Source organism: Micropterus dolomieu, linkage group LG13 (genome assembly GCF_021292245.1).
Source record: "Micropterus dolomieu isolate WLL.071019.BEF.003 ecotype Adirondacks linkage group LG13, ASM2129224v1, whole genome shotgun sequence".
In the NCBI taxonomy this organism is placed as follows: Eukaryota; Metazoa; Chordata; class Actinopteri; order Centrarchiformes; family Centrarchidae; genus Micropterus; species Micropterus dolomieu.
This window is the reverse complement of record NC_060162.1, coordinates 16,798,409-16,816,519: the sequence shown is the minus strand read 5'-3', so window position 1 is coordinate 16,816,519 and position 18,111 is coordinate 16,798,409. Positions and strand designations below refer to the sequence as shown.

Below are 18,111 nucleotides of genomic sequence, written 5' to 3'. Positions count from 1 at the left end.
AGCATACATGGCAAAGACACACACACACACACACACACACACACACACACACACACACACACACACAGTAGAGTGACAACTGAATACCAGCCACAAAACAGAATATCACAGTTTTGTCACTTAAATATGTTCGAATGTATTCCACACTCAGTCAGGTAAACAAACACCATTTAGTTTGTTTTCCAAGTCTAGTCGGTTTATTTATAGAGCCCAAAAGCACAAATCGCACATTTGCCTCAAAGGGCTTTACAACCTGTACAGCAGAAAACACACTCTATCCATAGATGGACTCTTCTGATTAGGAATAACTCCTCAAATGTCTGGTCTCTGTCCCTCTTTACTTTGTCTTCTTCCACTCATCTGCCTGCTGGCTGTCCTCTCTGTATGCATCTTTTTTTCTACAAACCCATCCATGTGTAAGCGGTGTCTGTCTTATGTACGCCTGGGAGCAGCAGCATGGTCCCTCGGCTGCTTGGGTTCTGGTTTGCTTTATGTTATGTTCTTGGTTTAAACAGTTTATAATTTCACACACACAACCTCAGTAGCAGAGGATTTTGGTAGCGTCACGGGACGTGTCTTTCTCCTGCCACTGCCTCTGCAGCATGTGTGTATTCTGGTGCCCAGTGCCTGTCAGCGAAACAGGAGGCTGCCCACTAGTTCTCAAATTCTAGCATACAGCAGCACATTTAGAGTCTCATCTGGCAAGGAAATGTAGCACTAATCCAATTGGCTGGAGCTTTAGTAAAAGCTTCTGTAATTGGCCGATATGGCAACTGGCTGCCAAGGTTCCAGTAAGCACAACAGGGAGTCTCCGTGGTGCAGAAGAGACTGAACAAAGGGCAGATAGCAGAGAGTGTGCTACTGTTTTGAATATTCCTCCACATGGCAATAATAAAAAACACATCTGCACCCTCCTGACTCAGATCCATGCAGCGGACCGTATCTCATTTTCAACTGTTGTTTGCCAAGCACACATCCAAATACACACTCCCCCTACATTCCATCTGCAGGAACAGGAATGGCTTTCGTCACACAAACATGTTTGAGGAAACATCTTCCCAACCGGCTAAGGAACAAAGCCATCAACAGGAATTGTGTGTGTGTGTGTGTGTGTGTGTGTTATAAGAGGAAGAACTGCTCTTTGCAGAGAAAAAAATGCTGGTACCAACAGCCACTGCAGGCATTCCTGTTTCCTTTCACCTCAGTGTGGAATCCAGGAATAGCTCAAAGTGACATAGACAAGACATGAGAGAGAGGCAGAGAGAGGCAGAGACAGACCGTTTAAAAAGAGAGAGGGAGACAGTGAGACAGACATTGGCAGAGAGTGTGAGATATGGCCATGTAAGGTTTCCTGCGCCACAGCTTGCACCACTCCACACAAACACTGAACCTGAAATGAACTGTTCAGGGTTTGGTTTCTCAACTCACTGTTAACTTGACTTTGGCTTTGTGTGGCTGCTTTACAATGAAACAAAGGCAGCCTTCACCATAAGATGCATTAGGGAAATTGCAGAAGTAATAGTGAGTTCTTCCTGGGGAAGGCTTGTTTTGTTTGCATCCTCATTTTATTCACTTATACAAAAGCAGCAATATACTGTAGATGACAAATTAATTTCCCATAATGCGGATGAAATTTATTAAACGAATGGAAAAATAAACCCTTTTGTAAACAAGATGTTACCTGTTTTTATTAGTTACAGTTTATTATGTGGGTGTTGGTTTGGCCATTTGTTCTAGATTTTTGATACTCAGTGCTCATCATTTAGTAAATAATTAATAATTTAATTTAATAAAGTACAAAAGTTTAATTTCCTTTGTGCTTTAAATTCACAACACTTGAATGAAAGAATGATATTATGCATTCCTATAGTGAAACTAACTAATGAGTTAAATAAATCTGTTATTTGGATTCTCTAGTAAATAGTCAGTGTCTTGGTAGCATCTGAAAGAATCTGATTAACCTGAATTATTGCAGCTGTTGCACACACCCATCAAAACCCTCAGCACTCATTTGGTTTAATATAAAATGTCAATAGTGAAATAAATGTAGGGGCAGAGTTAATACAAAGTTGTTAAATCTATCATACATTGTTTTTTCTGAGATTGAGTTCAATATTTCTTTAATTAGCGAGGCCAGTGAAGAACAAATAGCATGCAGCAGAGTGTGTTTATCATCTTTGCTTTGCACAAAGAATTAAAGATCAAATATTGACATATTCAATCGCAAGGGAAAATGCTCCAGATGGCATTGTAAACCACTTAATGTGGCTTTACGCAGAATCCCTTTTCTACAAAGTGAAATGAAGCTCAAAGAACATGCTGACCCTGAATGAAAATCCATTCACTCCTTTAGATGTAGATGCATGACATCATTTTTTGATTATTGTGATAGTAGTTTGAAAAATATCAGTTTTTTATTAAGTGCAAATTAAAAAATTATAAATGATCTGATGAATGTCACATAAAATCCCTCATGATCATACACATGTGACAAACCTACTAGTCAGTTTACATTGAATTTGAGGAATATGTATAAACACGTTCATTTGATTGATTGAAGTGTGTATGACCAACATTTTTCTTGTAGAATCTTGACAAAGCCACATGCTGTTCGACTATTTGAGTATCACTGCGCTATAATGTCATTGGGCGAAGGTCATCTTTTTGAGGGAAGCTTTCAGAAGTCCACTCTCGGTCTGCATATTCTATTTCACTTGCTGATGTGATAATGGATTTACCAGGAAGGAGCTTGTCATGATGGACATGTGGGCAAGAAGACTTAAGAATGTGCTTTTGTCATTGCATTGGTAGGTTTGTTATAGTGAGTGCAATTAGCAACACTGTCTTAACATTTTAACATGTTGATGTTACCACACCTTTAACATTATTGATTAAGTAATAGAAGTATAAAGGTAGACAGAGACCACAGCACAAGATTGGGGAGTGTAGATGCAGTGGTTGTTGACACACAGAAGGAAAGAGGACGAGGTGAACCCACAACCTTCTTGCTGTGAGGCGACAGTGCTTACCACTGCACCACCGCGCCGCCCGATTAACATACCACTTTATCCAAAATAAATATCAAAAACATGTCTAATCAGTTAATCAATATTTTATTCAATCATCCTGATGTAGCACATTAGAATAATGACAAGAGTAGCATATTGTATAACAATAACAGACATTAATTAGGCTACTTTACTTGAAACTTTAAATGTTTCTGACATTAATTTATTTCAATACTGAGTAATGCAGTATGATAATCAAATGTATTTCTGCATCACTTTATGGCAAAGAAAACAACTGAAACGATTGACAGACTGTGCTGACAGTCAGATATTGTCTGTAATGTTAGATTCAGCTGTTTTCTCGCTCATACGTGACCGTTAAATAAACATTAAATAAAAGAAAATATGAAACTGCCGAACGTTAGATGACACACGGTGTAATGTTACGTTACCATGACAGCAGCGGGGCAGAAATTATTTTTAACATGAAGGTGATCAAGAAATACATTTTAACGGACTATGTGTCCTCATGCTGATAATGTGCCGTGCTTCTGTGGAGACAAAAGTAAACTCAAAATACTCCCAAACTTTAGACGGTTGAAGGCGTTGTCTTGTAGCTGGAGCTTGTCCTGGGGAATCCCTGCTAACACCGGATGCAGCTCCGACGCAAGTAATGCAAGTCGACGTATTTACATAATCGATTACGTCGATGAATCGCCCCAGCCCTAAACCAAATATTCCTTTACTTCTTTGTTCACATGCAGTTTTTGATCTTTGCTGTCACCCTGTCTCTTATTGCTGCTGTTAATCACTACTTTGTACTATACGCCATCTTGTATGGATATAAAAAGTAAAGCAAACAGGAGACTGGTCATGGGAGCCCTTGGTGAAATGAAGTGAGTGGAGGATGTGAAAGGAGTTACTTCCAGTTACAGTTACACACTAACCCATAACCTAATTACTGTGAATACCTAGATAAATGTAACAGCTTGAGTAAGGAATTTACATGGTTCATAAGCCGACTTAGTCAACAACCTGAATTTAGCCTACATGAGCTGAGAGATAGTTGAAGAAATATCCAGTTGGATATCACCAATGTTATTGGTGGTTTTATTGTTTTCACTTTGATTAATTCACGGAGCACTATGAAGGTCCAATCAATCATTTTTGTATACCTGGACTTGTAGGGTGAAAAGGTGCAATCACCAATTACTGACCGGGGCTTTAATAGTTCTGTTCTGTTACTTGAAAGCCGCTTCCTCTGTTGCACCCTTTTTTTTGTCTTTTTTTTTTAACTGCTACAAGCTTACTGTTTACATGCCAAGAGTTACAAGATGAAGTATGACTACACCCTCAATGTCAGTATGATAAGCTGGTTGAGATTTATTTTTTACAATTATCAGAATATTGCCTTTCTCTGACTTTAGCAACTACTGAAGGAGTTAACTGGTTGGGTGAAGACGATGTCTTCAGATAAACGGTTTGTTATGGGAGGCCCATCTGCTCTATCACTCAACTACTCTGCTCACTAAGTGTCACCTCTCTGCTCTGCATACAGTCACTCACAGCGACATATAGCATTCACATGTTGAAAATCCATTTACACAGACCCTAGCTGAACTCTGAGCTCTCTCTCTCACTCTCTCTCACACACACACACGCACAACCCTCCCATATCCTCTTCATCTAATGTCCCAGCTCTGCTTACTGCGTCAAAAAGAGCTTAGATCAGGGAAACCATAGCTTGCCCTCATTCAGACTTCCTGGAAGATTGGGCTATTTATTCAAACCAAGCAGTCCGTGTTTGGACTGTGGCTGGAAGGTTGCCAGTTTGAATCCCAGTATGGTTTAACACATATGGTTGAATTAAGCGGGAAGCTTCCGGTCTACAATATGAAGCCGACGCGGAAGTCTATGAAACCTGCATTCTATTGAAAATCCAGCAGGGGGCGACTCCTCTGGTTGCAAAAAGAAGTCCGGCTCCATTAGAAATAATGGGAAAATGACCCTACTTCTCAGCTGAATAATTACCCCAGTAAACACTTTCCTGATGAGTTTATGGTCTCAGTCGCTAGTTTCAAGTCTTCTTCAATACAAAATGATGTTCATTTAGTAAATTATGGTCCCATTTATTTTAAGATAGACCACAAAGCAGAGTATGTTTCAGGGCGGGATTATCTATGATTGACAAGTCGTTACCGACTCGTACCCTCGGCACTGTGTAAATTTAACCAGCGCCATTGAAAAAGCTTATTAGGAGTTGGCTGTTCACTTTCTCTGGTGAGTACATTTAGTTTGACTGTTGTTCGCTAATCAAAGTTATCAGCCCTGTTAAAAAGACAGTTAACGTGTGTTAGAGATGCACCTAGCTAAGCAAGCTAGCTAGCTCCGCACATGGCCATTAGCTCCGCCGTATCGTCACTTCCAGGCACTTCCTGGTTGCAAAAACTCGACATGGCTGCGCCCTATCGGCCAAACTCGAGGCTTCAAAACGGCAGTCCACAAACCAACGTGTGACGTCACGATGACTACGTCCATTTCTTATATACAGTCTATGGGTTGAACCAAACCACTGCCAAGGTGCCATAGAGCAAGGCAGTCACCTCCATTTGCTCCATCAAGCTTTTGAAGACTGAGACATTTTTTTTTTTTTTCAAATGTAATAGTATAGTTAATTATTATTTGATAACATGTTGATGCATGTGGGTTATTACACTGTAATGTCACATCCTCCTTCAGAAGCCAAAAATTGTTGAATTGACAACAAACCGCGCTAAACACTACATGGATCGACTTGCTATTTTCCATCCAAATAGACATTTGTTTCCACAATGTGCATTAGAGGTAGCTGCCCTAGCACCGTGTTTGCTTTGTCTTTCTCACCTTCACGTCAAAAAGAAATAACAGAAAGGAGGATGGCAAGCCTGTAACAAAGGAGAGAGGCAGAGCTGGGGATGATCAAAAGGTACAAAAAAAATGCTAGAGTCAGAATTTCTTCTTTAGACTGACACACAACTCATACATTGTTTGAGTGTGAAGTAGAGTAGAGAGCGTGCCTGGTCACCAATTAAGCCTTACCTCAATAAAAATACCGCTTGGATATTTCAGGGTTATTCTCTTGCACAGGAGTTTGAAAACCTTTTCATAAAGAACTGTAAGCAAATCTGTCTCCATTAGACCAATGGAAAGCATGAATTTGTGCCGCTTTGAGAGGAATTTCTTGGGACCAGAATTGAGCCCTTTACCACAGTTTGAGAACACTAGCAGCAGATGGAAAAAAGGCATGAAAGAAAAAAACACTGCGTCAGAGTTGCATCTCTGAAGAAATGAGGACAAAAATCTACTTCACTTAAAAGCAATGACCAAAAATACTAATAATAGATACTTTTGCTTTGCGTGTTCTCGCTATTACAGTGACCCACTGACCGGTGTTAGCAGATTAATTGCTGCTTTCATGGTAAGCTGTGGCGTATCACCCGTAATTGGTAATGCAGGGTATCAGTGAGATGCTGTGTGGGTCTCTGTATGTGTGTGGGGTGTGTGAGATGTCTTTATCTGATTAGAAAGTTTATCTAATAAAGAAGGATTTATGGGATTCTGGTTGCTATCCTCTGCACACACCAGTGCACACTGACACACTTGCTAGTGGGGAAAGAGGATCACAAACAGAGCTGCAGGTTATCAGCAAAATCAAATTGCATTGCCTTTGTTGAATTGTGACACATATGGACATAGTTACCTATACGTCACTATTTTTTTCTTTCCTCTTTTTTTCAAGGCTTGAAGCAAAATTGCATCATCTGTTTTTGACATAAAGTTAGTGGACAATTTTAATAGTTGATTTGTAGTGCTTTATAAAGTAAAAACAGCAAATATAAGTAATATAAGTTGCAGCTTCTCAAATGTGACCATTGTTAATTGAAAACTCTAGATATTTTTTGGTTCAGAAGAAAAAGCTCTTTGAAAACATCCCTCTGGGTCCTGAAAACCTGCAGTAATACCCTCAAACTAGTTGAATGACAAACCAAACTAATAGATAATTAACAGTAGCTTTTAACCTGGTTGGAAATGCTCTCCTTTGCTGCCACTTCTATCAAATTTCATTACTTAATCAAGTATCAATGACTTTAGCCCTGTACATCAACAATGAGATGAAACATGCAAAAGCTACAGATTTTATCCTTTAAAAATGGTAAAAACAATATGTAGTATACAGTTCAAATGACAAACTGATAAAATGAGGATTTCCATGTGTATGTCTGTGACTTCATGGACATGCAGAGAATACTGTATAATACATACAGTAGAATCAAAGATATTAATGTACAGTAGATGCACATACTTGAGTCACATGCCTCAGAGCTACTGAGGTGTATCCATCCGTGTTTGTTGTGCTTGCTAAGAGGCTAGGGATAAAAAGCAGAGCAGCACACTCTTCCACACACACACACATGCCTGTGAGCAGACACATAGCAGTTGCAGGAAAGCTTCACCATATTTCCCCCAAGATCTTTTGGAGTCACATCATCGTCTCACACCAGCACACACATCAGTGTCAGCCTGACTTGCGTACGCACAGCCACCACTCTGCCAGGTGTGTGTGTGTGTGTGTGTGTGTGTTTAGCTGTGAAAGGGAAAAATAGGAGAGGAGAGCAAGAGATGTGCAGAAGTGCAAAGATTTTTATGTCTATGTTTCTGCTTGAATTAAAAAGCCAGAGATTATCAGCATATGGCATGTGCTACATTTGTAAGAATGCTGGAAAAAATATTGAAAAAGTACATGAAACAGTTTTACACTTTTAAAAGCAGGGGTTACGTTTAAAATAAAATCCACCTTCAGAACTCTACATGGCTATTTTTCATCAGCTTGTGATGTAAAATGTGTTTCAGGTCTTTTTCTTGTGATGTTGTACTTCATATTTTTAGTTAGCCTAATGTAGCTTAGTGGTTTCCCACTTTTTTGTGACAACTTTCAACAGTGCCCCAGTGGATGTGTCTCAAATGTTTTTGCACACAGCTGTGGGTTTATGTGTAGTTGGGGAGAGTAAGAGCCACATGAATACAGTATTAAACACATGTGTAAATAATTAATAAAGTAACAAGAACGATAATATTGAGAAGAAAACCTTTGTAAATGTTAAGCATTTTAAGAAAAATATAAAGCATTTGCTGCACTCTACAAAAACGTTGTTGTGTGACCAACACACAGGTACTATGCTATACTATGCTATGTATCTTATGCTGGGACAAAGAAATGTTGGTCCAACTCACTGGCTTTTCACATCGCTGCAAACCTAACTGGCAGTGCCACTAACCGCTTGCAGTACTTGTTCTTGCTTTCAGGCAGTGTGAGTGTGGGCATGACATTGTGGTTACCAAGTGGGCACCTTCCTTTAGAAAATGACTCACTGAGTTAGAGACACGACACCTCAAGAAGGCTGAACAGTGTCTTCTAGCGTCACTGCAACACTTCTTTCTGTACCCAGTCTCAGCAGACCCAGTCACATTGCTCTGATATCATGTCATGATCTTGGTAGTATGAGCTCCTCTTGCAGGAAGTTGCATGTTGCCTCTGAGCTCTGACAGCAAGGGAACAGTGTTACCATCGCATTCTGTGGAACAAGCAGCCAGGCTCCGCTGAGAGGCCCGAACTGTGCCTCAGCTCATTAGTGATAAAAAGAGGTCTGATATGTCACTAGGGGCTTTTATAGTTATCAGTAAATTTAAAATCTAAAAAAGCAGCCAGTGTAGAGCTGCTAAACAGGGCTGATATGATTTGGTGCCACAGTTTGAACGAGCAGCAAGTGGGAAAGGGAACAATAAGACCATGATAGTGACTCATACCCTTTAATCACAGAGAAATATGTCTTGCATTGCCTTATAATCTACTGCCGCTGCAGTTCGTGGAAAATGGTGCTGTTGCTCCCTAAAACGTCAGGAACCTTGTGCCAAAGCAGAGAAATGTATTTTGGTTTCCTCTGAGTACTTGCATCTTGTGAGAAGAGTCTTTTTTGTTAAGAGTGATGTAATGATATGCTGTGGGTTGTAATATACTGTATTTTGTAACTCATAACATGGACTATTTGATCAAAATGTGCATTTAATGGGTGCTGAGACTTTCCATGCACAATGATGTGTAGCTAGTTGTTATTTGCTCTCCTTGACCAACTTTGATCTCATCAGTTTTACTCTAGAGAGCTTTGCTGTATATCACATTTAGTTAGGGATGTTTGCTCTCCATGGTGCTGAAATTTTCTGTTTTATTCAGATAGGAGAACTGATTTGTTTGAATTGCTTTTGTACCAGGGGATTGATATCAGAAACACTTTCATTACTTAGCCATTATAATGGTTGCTGTTTCATTGGCTGGTGCATGGACTGGCCGGTTGTCCTGTCATGTTAATACACAGTGTTGGACTAGGGGTAACTTGATTTTTTTTGTTAAAGGTAGGCAGTTTGTAGTGTGTCATGCTTCTCTCTGCTGTAGTGTTAGACTTATTTTCCACATGGCTCAGACCTTAATCTGTGCATTTCCACCCTACTCAGGGCTACTTTTGTGTGGTGCTGCAACACGGATTTAGATTCCATAACTCTGACTATGACTGTTATTCATGAGTTTCCTGACTTTTGTGAGTGAGTTTGAATATTTGACTCTTTACAACAAAAACTCAGCATCAGATGCAGAGACCCATTATCTTCATCTGCAAGCAGGTGAGGGCTTTGACATTTTGAAATAAATATGAAAAACTCAATATTTTGTGATGCAGATGGATGCAGTAGTTAATTGGGAATCTATGCCAGCTTTTATTTCTGCTGGAATGCACCACCATCCGCAATACTATAGGTCGACAAGAAACCTAACTCGGAGCAGCAGACAACTTTCATGGCACGTCAGGGGAAATAGCAAAATATCAAGTGTGGAAATGGGTTGTCTGAACAACGTCCCTTCACCAGCAGAGCTGTGCAGCCGTCAGACTGATGGAAACATCTCCTTTGAGACCTGTGTTTCATGTTGCCAAAACGCAAGTTGTGTTACTGCTAAGGACAATGGAACAACCCAAACAACCAGCAAACTTGAGGGGAGAGTTCTCAATTAATGATTCAATTTATAAATTAATTTTATTGTGCTTTAAAAAGAGATCAGCGCAGACACATCCGATTAGCAGGTGCATGCCATATTCATCCTGTCCTAGCGAGGACACTTGATATATTTCATACAGTTCTTTGACAGGACCAGGATCTTGATTTGAAGATAGGTTGCATCCCACGTTGGCGAATCACTGCTATGCATTTTTATGGTTTTAACGGTCTAGCACAATGTAGTCATCAGAGATGGGAGTTAAAGAAATGGCTGCACTCTGTATTGGCAAAGGAACAGAGCATCTTGGGCTGTAGCAGAGAGGTGCAGCATCCTCTTTGTGGAGCAGGGCTCACCTGTATAGTACAGTATGTGGCGTCTGATCACTTCACTGACTTAAAGTCACAAAACTAGTCGTCGTTTTAGGACAGAATGCTCTCCTGTGTTATGGGTTATTAGTATGTGGCTTCACTTTAGTGTTTTATTCATATGCATCCTGCTTCCAGCCTGATGTCCTTTGGGAGAGGTCAAAGAGTAGGGGGCTTGACCCTCAGTGAAGCACAAGCAATGAAGATTTTTTTAGATTGTTAATCATTGATGGCGTGATAATATAGTTGTATCAATTATTGTCATCACTCTGCATTATTCATGGTAATTTGATCACTACAGCACTGATTAGTGACCTTTCGCTGAATCTCCATGTAATTAGTGGCACTACCTTTATCCAACTCCACTGTGTGTTTTGTGGTTGTAATGGCAGTTCAAAAGTCTGTATTGGCATAAAATGAGTGGTACCCTGCCAGATGTACTGTAGCCTCTGAGTGGAGCCTTCATACTGTGTACTAGCTTCTGTGTGTCCATCATTTAATTGGCTGGTTTCCTCTGTAACCATGCCACACCAGATGAAACTGTTGAATATCATTATTTTAACTTTGAAGATTAAGTTTGCTGTGGACACTTACACAAGCCAACTACAACTGGTCAGAAGACTCTGGTAAAGGAACTTATTTTCTTGCAAAGCATCATTTACACAGTGGCCATCAGTTTAGTAATGTAACTTGCCATTTTGTGTAATATGCATTAGTTTTTGTTAATTTGTTAAAGTCAGACAGGCTCAACACATGTATGTGTTGGGAGACAAAAAACACTGTCGTTAGATACACATTTGTTCTCTGTAACATATACACATGTCACTGTTACCATAAATCCATGCTAAATGGGAGGTTTCTGTTTCCTTTTCTTTTGAGGTTAACCATCCTGCCTCCTGTGTAATACAAGCCTCATTCAAACCATGTGGTCATTTCAGCACTGCTGAATGAATAGGGCTGTTATCACAGAGGACAGAATTACATTTTCTCACTCTGTGTAGTTCTAGTCAGACTTCAGACTTTATCTGTGGATTATGTGCAGGCTGTATTCTAATTTGTGTGTATTTTCAGGTAAATGGACGCACACAGGCCTGTAAGTGATGTGTATTTAGAGTTCAATAAGGTGTGTTGAATTATCTAAGCAACATGTTTCTTAAAGAGCAAAGTCTCCGTAAAGAAGGATGATTTTAGGTTTGTTAGCATCTTGGTCATAAAATGGGTTTATTGTTTTAATGCTTATGGACTTTATACTTTTCAGTTAGTGGATATGAATCAATGCACACCATTGTTTTCTGCCAGAAACATACAGTAGCAGTTTGCTAAATTGTTGTGCTTTAAATCACTTAGTTGTAATGTAGGTGTTGAAATTAACCGAACTGGATACACATGTACAAACACATGTTCTGTACTTTGTGGGGTACAGATTGCAGATGTCAGCAGTTATGGCATATTGCATGTCAGTCAAAAAATAGCATATGGGGCAGTGCTAAAGTACAGTATTCAAGTGCATTAAAAGACCCTAAGCTAAAATTATTTATGGCGCTCACACTGAATTGTTTACACACCACAGCCAATACACAGTCCACCGTTTTTCAGTTTTCCACTTATGCCAATACACATAGAAGGCTTATAGAAACCTAGCTACATAGTACTTTCTCTCAGTGACCCTGATAAGTTATTTGCTGTCAAAGATCTACTGTAGCAACACTGTAAAGCAGTGTGTCTCCAGCTAAAGGCCTCCACATGACAAGGATAATATTATGTTTTATGTTCATTCGGATGGACTAAATGTATTCTTTGGGCCCTCAGTTTAAAAGACTGCAGTGTACCACAGAGTGTTTCTCTTCCTCTCTTCTGCACGAATGTTAACGTACCCTTACCGTGTGCCACCCTTGTCACCATCACATGTGCAAACACATGAAGCTGTTCTTTTGCACCACACAAATATAGCAGGTGGTTTAGATGCAAAATCATGGAACCTTGGAGGACTGCTGCAGTGCATTACATATGCTGTAGTCAGCTCAGGCTATTTCTGTAGCCCCTAGTCAGCAAGCCAAGAAGCAGCCCCTGCCCACTTCGGACCAGCCCTGCAGGTTAATCCATCGAGGCCTTGAGTTCTTAATCATTTTAAGCTCTGGACTCATTTTAAGTAAATTTACCTCCATCCAGGCACTTGCATGTATGGATGTATATTGGAGATTAGCTAATCTACTTATAGTTAACAAGAAAAATTATGAATTAGCAGAAACATGGCAAGTAAAAAGAACAACGAAGTAAAGGTTAGCTTAATTATTCTGCAGTAGATCGACCTTCACTTCAAGTTATTTGCATACCCCCTTTTCACATTATTGCTTGCCTTTGCCAAAAGAATTGTTGTGTTCTGACTACTTGAGAAGGAGAAAATACACAGGTGGGAAATCACCCAGTGCAAGAGCGCTCCTATATTAATTTGTCTTCTAGATGTATGGCTCTGGCTAACACACACACCGCTAGTGCAGTATGTACAGTAGCTTGATAAATAGTCTGCTAAATATTTAGTATGCTTACAGCATTCTTTGTCAATAAAGATTTTAATTACTACTCAGAACTGCTGACCAACGCACATTGTATGCTTTATGGGTTACTCTTGTAGCCGCGGTGTTGGCTGGGGCAACAGTAAAAAAACAGAAACACAGCAGACAGTATTTGGTGGATTTGATTACATTTCATAGATTAAAAACAGTATCTTTGTAATTTAGAGTAGTCCATCTGAAAATATCTTGAAAATTTAAAAATGGTTGGTTTTGTACAATTATGTAAACAAATAATCCTTAATCCTCAGATCTTTAACCCACAGTAGCTGCATAAACATCAGAGAGAGGTAGCAGCTAAGCAGGTACAGTGGGTACGAAAAAAGAAGAAGGAAGAAGGAAAAGTTTAAAGATGATATTATTTTCACAGTTAGCTAAACAGTTTCCAAATGCTCCTCCTTGCTATGCTATGCTATCATAGACATGCACAAACTGAGAAAGAAGTAGCATGGATTTGATGGATGGGGATGGGACATAGTGTGGACAGAAATAGGATTGCTGCTGAACAATCAAAGAAAATGTGAATGGACATAATGCATAAATAATATGAATTAATAAAACTGGGTAACACTCCAGAAGAGAAGTCAAGAGACCAAGGAAAAAAGCATTACATGTAGGGATGGGGATCGAGACCCGGTTCCAAAGGACCCAGTTCCAAAATTTCTCAAAACCCGAAAATCAATAAGGTTTGACCTTATCAATACTGCTATCGAGACTTGCGGGCTATGATGTAACGTTATGTCTCGAGAGTCAAATGTGATTTAATTTGAAACGCAATGGATAAGAAAATCATCAGGCTGCAGTCTCTGCCTGCTCTCTGTTGGCTCCTACACACACACACAACGGCAGCAGAGCGAGAGGCTGCGCCGTCACGGTGGAATAACGGTGAGGGTGAAGTTAGCTCCAAACTACTGCTAACGTTAGTTGATGACAGCTACGCTTGTTACTGTAAGTACATGCAATAAAACCTTCGCAAGTAAAAAGACAATCCTTTATCAATACACCTGTCTGTAAGGTAACGTTAAACATGTAGAAATGGTTAATTTAATCATCTCTGTCCTCCATATCTCATCCTGTATGTTTTATACAAGCACAGCTAACACTAGCTTGGCATTAGCCAAATGTTAAAAACAAGCTACATAGAAAGCTGTCTGTCTGGAGCACAGACTGGTCTGTAGTCTTAAAAACTCAACTGCTGGCTGAGACAAACCAGCCGTTCCTCCTTTGACCTGGTTACGTTACCTGCAGCCAGCGAGAGAGGAGGAGGGACTGATACAGACTGATGTTATTCTTTCTAAACGTCACTCACTACTTGTGATGTCAGATAAAGTTATTGAGTTACTTTGCTGTTGTCTAGAAACAACATTTAGTTGTATTTAAAATATTAAATAAAAAAAAAGAAAAAAGGCAGTTAATATGTACACTTCAATATGTTTATTTAATTGCAAGTGATATGTCATCTCAATAAATAACAATGTTATCGCACATTGAATATTTTCTTCATACCGTGCAGGCCTACCTCATGCCCGTTGGGTCTGGTCTTACCAAATAACCATCACTAAATAATAGTATCGATAAAGAATCGTATCATTAAGCAGTCTCAATAAGGGTATCAATATTAATAAAAATGAACGATCCCCATACCTAATTACATGGGACGTTTTGATGGAGCTGTGTGTGACCAAAAAGCATGGACAATATAATTGATGAACTTGACAACAATATTGCTGTAAATTAGTTTATAAATTAACTCATGTTTTTGGAGGCCCAGTAAATTGCCAGATAATGTTTGCAATATCACATTAACCAGGGATTATTACACGGCATAAGGCATTCAGGACTGATTTTGTGCGTCGTAATAACTTGCGTTTTCATTCCTCTTATTCCTAAAAGGTCTATCACTCAGGTTCTCCATTATTATCATCGCTTCAAAATGTGTCATATTGCTTAACTGCTGGATTATTAAATGCTGTGTTATTAATAAATGAACTGGCAATGTATTACACACCAAGTTTCATTCACCGATTTAGTGGGATGTTTTAGAAACGTGTATTTACAGTGAGAGAAAAGAGAGAAAGAGAAACCGACCGAGAGTATGGGTTAATTGACAGAGAGGAACTCGGGAGCAGAATGTGAGAGAGGCCGGCAAGTGAATGTGATATAGCCGAGGCTGTTTAATATCAGAGGAAGGAAAAGAGAAGGGATTAAACAAAGGAACTTGAGATGGAGGAAAGGGGGAGATGAAAAAATGTGGGAGGGTGGGATGGGGACGATTAAGAGGATGGATGGATGGACGGATGGATGGATGGATGGATAGATGGATAGACAGATGAACAAATGCATGGAGTGGATGTGCCTTAACAGCCTAAGGTGAAGACAGAGACTGACTTCTGCTTCACACTGATACCACGGACTGAATTGATGTGATACCCACCCCTCTCTCTCTCTCTCTCTCTCTCTCTCTGTGGGAATTCTCTGACCCAGTTAGCTCCTCCACCAGGCAGCAGCAGAGTTATTTTTAAATATACAGGAGACAATACTTTGTCCTCTGCTCGTCCTCCCCTCATTCGTTTGCTTCCTTCCGATCTTCCTCTCCTTCATCTTAGTTGTTCCCATCCTTTCCTCTCGTACCATCCTGTGTTTCTTCCTCCCTTTTTATGTCTGTATTGGCTTTTATTCTTTTGTACTCTTAAAGGGATGTAAAGGTTTCATCAACTCCCTGCTTGGTTTGGTACAAGATACTGGTTTGATGGTTCAGTGTTATCACATAATTTTAGCAATATTGCAGACAATTATGCACGTAAACAAAAGCTTTTAAATATTATTTCCAAAGCACTTCTTAATTATGCACTTGGGATCTGACTTCATTTGTTAACTTGGCGTGTTGTGACTAATCTCTGTCATAGCACAACTAGAGAAAGAGCAATGTGTCAGAATTTGCATTTCAGTGCAAATACATAGTATGATAACCAAGAGATCACTGACAGGTGTAGAGTCGCAGAACGGGACATTTTGCATTTCTAATTTTATAGATTTGTAATCATAAATCTATAAAATTATAGATGCTGTTAGCAGAAAGTAGTGTAGGCCTACATGCCATGGACACTGCTTTCATTATTTAATGGTGGAAAGTAAATTTAGAGCAGTATATAGTAAATAGGTGAGTGATTTCACACTCAGCCAAAGTCTCCTTTCCTCCTCCTCTCATCCTCTCCTCCTTTCCTCTCCTCTCCTCTCTCCAGAGCGTAAAGGGACAGAGAGTGGTTGCGGGTGTAGACAGGTCATCTATTCGCCTCCTAATGATGATGGATGGCAGGACTGCAGAGAGCGCGAATAGAGAGGAAAGTGGAGTGATTCAAGGAGATAAAGAAATAGCAGAGTAAGAGAAGGTTGTGTTTATATTTGTCTGTTGTGCTGGCGGGCAGGTGGTGGGAGTTTTAGTGATATGTTGATCCTCAAGTGTTTATCATTCTTGTCATCTACCTGATAGCAAACAAGCACACACATACGCACACCTGTGCTTGTGAGGTAACATCTGGTGTAGTGCATTGAAAAGTACACTTCTGAAGATACATGTGCACCTTGAGCATGTGCATACACACACACACACACACACACACACACACACACACACACACACACACACACACACACACACACACACACACACACACACACACACACAGTTCCATCTGTGTGAGTGTGTGTGTCCTGACTTTTCTGTCCAGTTCACAGAAGTACAGTCTCCTCCAAAAGTATTAGAACGGTAAGGCAAACTCCTTTGTTTTTGTTGTTCACTGAAGACATTTGGGTTTAAGATCAAAAGAGGAGTATGAGACAAGAGTTCAGAGTTTCTGCTCTCATTTCCTGATATTCACATCTAGATGTTTTAAACAACTCAGGACATACCACCCTTTGTTTGAACCCACCCATTTTTCAAGTGAGAAAAACTACTGGAACAAATAATGTTAAAGTAAATAACATTTAATATTTGGTTACATAACCCTTGCTTGCAATAACTGCCTGAAGCCTGCGACCCATCGACATCACCAAACTGTTGCCTTCTTCATTTGTGATGCTATTCCAGGCTTTTACCACAGCTTCTCTTCAGTTCTTGTTTGTTTCGGGGTGTTTCTCCCTTCAGTCTCCTCATAAGGAGGTGAAATGCTCTATTGGGTTAAGGTCAGGTGATTGACTTGGCCAGTCTAAAACCTTCCACTTTTTCCCCGGATGAAGTCCTTTGTTTTGTTGGCAGTGTGCTTTGGGTCATTGTCCTGCTGCATGATAAACGTCCTCCTGGTTAGTTTCAATGCATTTCTCCGTAAAATGGCAGACAAAATGTTTCTGTACACTTCTGAATTCATTCTGCTTCTACCATCATCAGTTACATCATCAATAAATATTAATGAGCCTGTTCCAGAAGCAGCCATGCACGCCCAAGCCATGACATTACCTCCAGCATGCTTCACAGATGAGCTTGTATGCTTCGGATCATAAGCAGTTCCTTTCTTTCTCCACATTTTGGCCTTTCCATCACTTTGGTAGAGATTAATCTTGGTCTCATCGGTCCATAAGATTGTGTTTCAGAACTTCTTTGCAAATTTCAATCTAGCCTTCCGATTCTTCCTGTGTGATGAGTGGTTTGCATCTTATGGCCTCTATATTTCTGCTCTCTGAGCCTTCTTCTTGGAGGTCGTTGGTGATGTCACTTACTGATGTTTTGGGGGTTTTCTTCACAGCTCTCACGATATTTCTGTCGTCAACTACAGTTGTTTTCCTTGGCTGACCTGTTGGACGTCTGTTGCTCAGTACACCAGTAGTTTCTTTCTTTTTCAGGACATTCCAAATTGTTGTGCTTGCTATGCCCAATGTTTGTCCAATGATTTTCCTTCTTTTCTCAGCTTGACAATGGCTTGCTTTTCTCCCATAGACAGCTCTCTGGTCTTCATGTTGGTTTATCCTTTTTAACAGGAAATGCAGTCTTTATAGGTTTGAACCAAGGATGAAAACTAAGACTAGTCATGCAGAGCTATTTAATGTTTAGGTAATCAACCTAAAAGGCAACACCTGGGTAACAAGAAACATCT

The 18,111-nt window shown here is 39.9% G+C and overlaps 1 protein-coding gene across 7 annotated transcripts in view; it reads left to right on the top strand.

The window, feature by feature from the left end:
- LOC123981892 (spermatid perinuclear RNA binding protein) overlaps positions 1–18,111 on the top strand; it is a 105,390-nt gene that overhangs the window by 4,208 nt on the left and 83,071 nt on the right. Inside the window, exon 2 of one of the 7 annotated variants that reach the window (XM_046067123.1) lies at positions 16,267–16,403. The exons of the other annotated variants lie outside the window; for them this stretch is intronic. The gene's annotated coding sequence lies outside the window, so the exon portion shown is untranslated. The remainder of the gene's footprint in view (positions 1–16,266; positions 16,404–18,111) is intronic. 7 annotated transcript variants of the gene reach the window in all.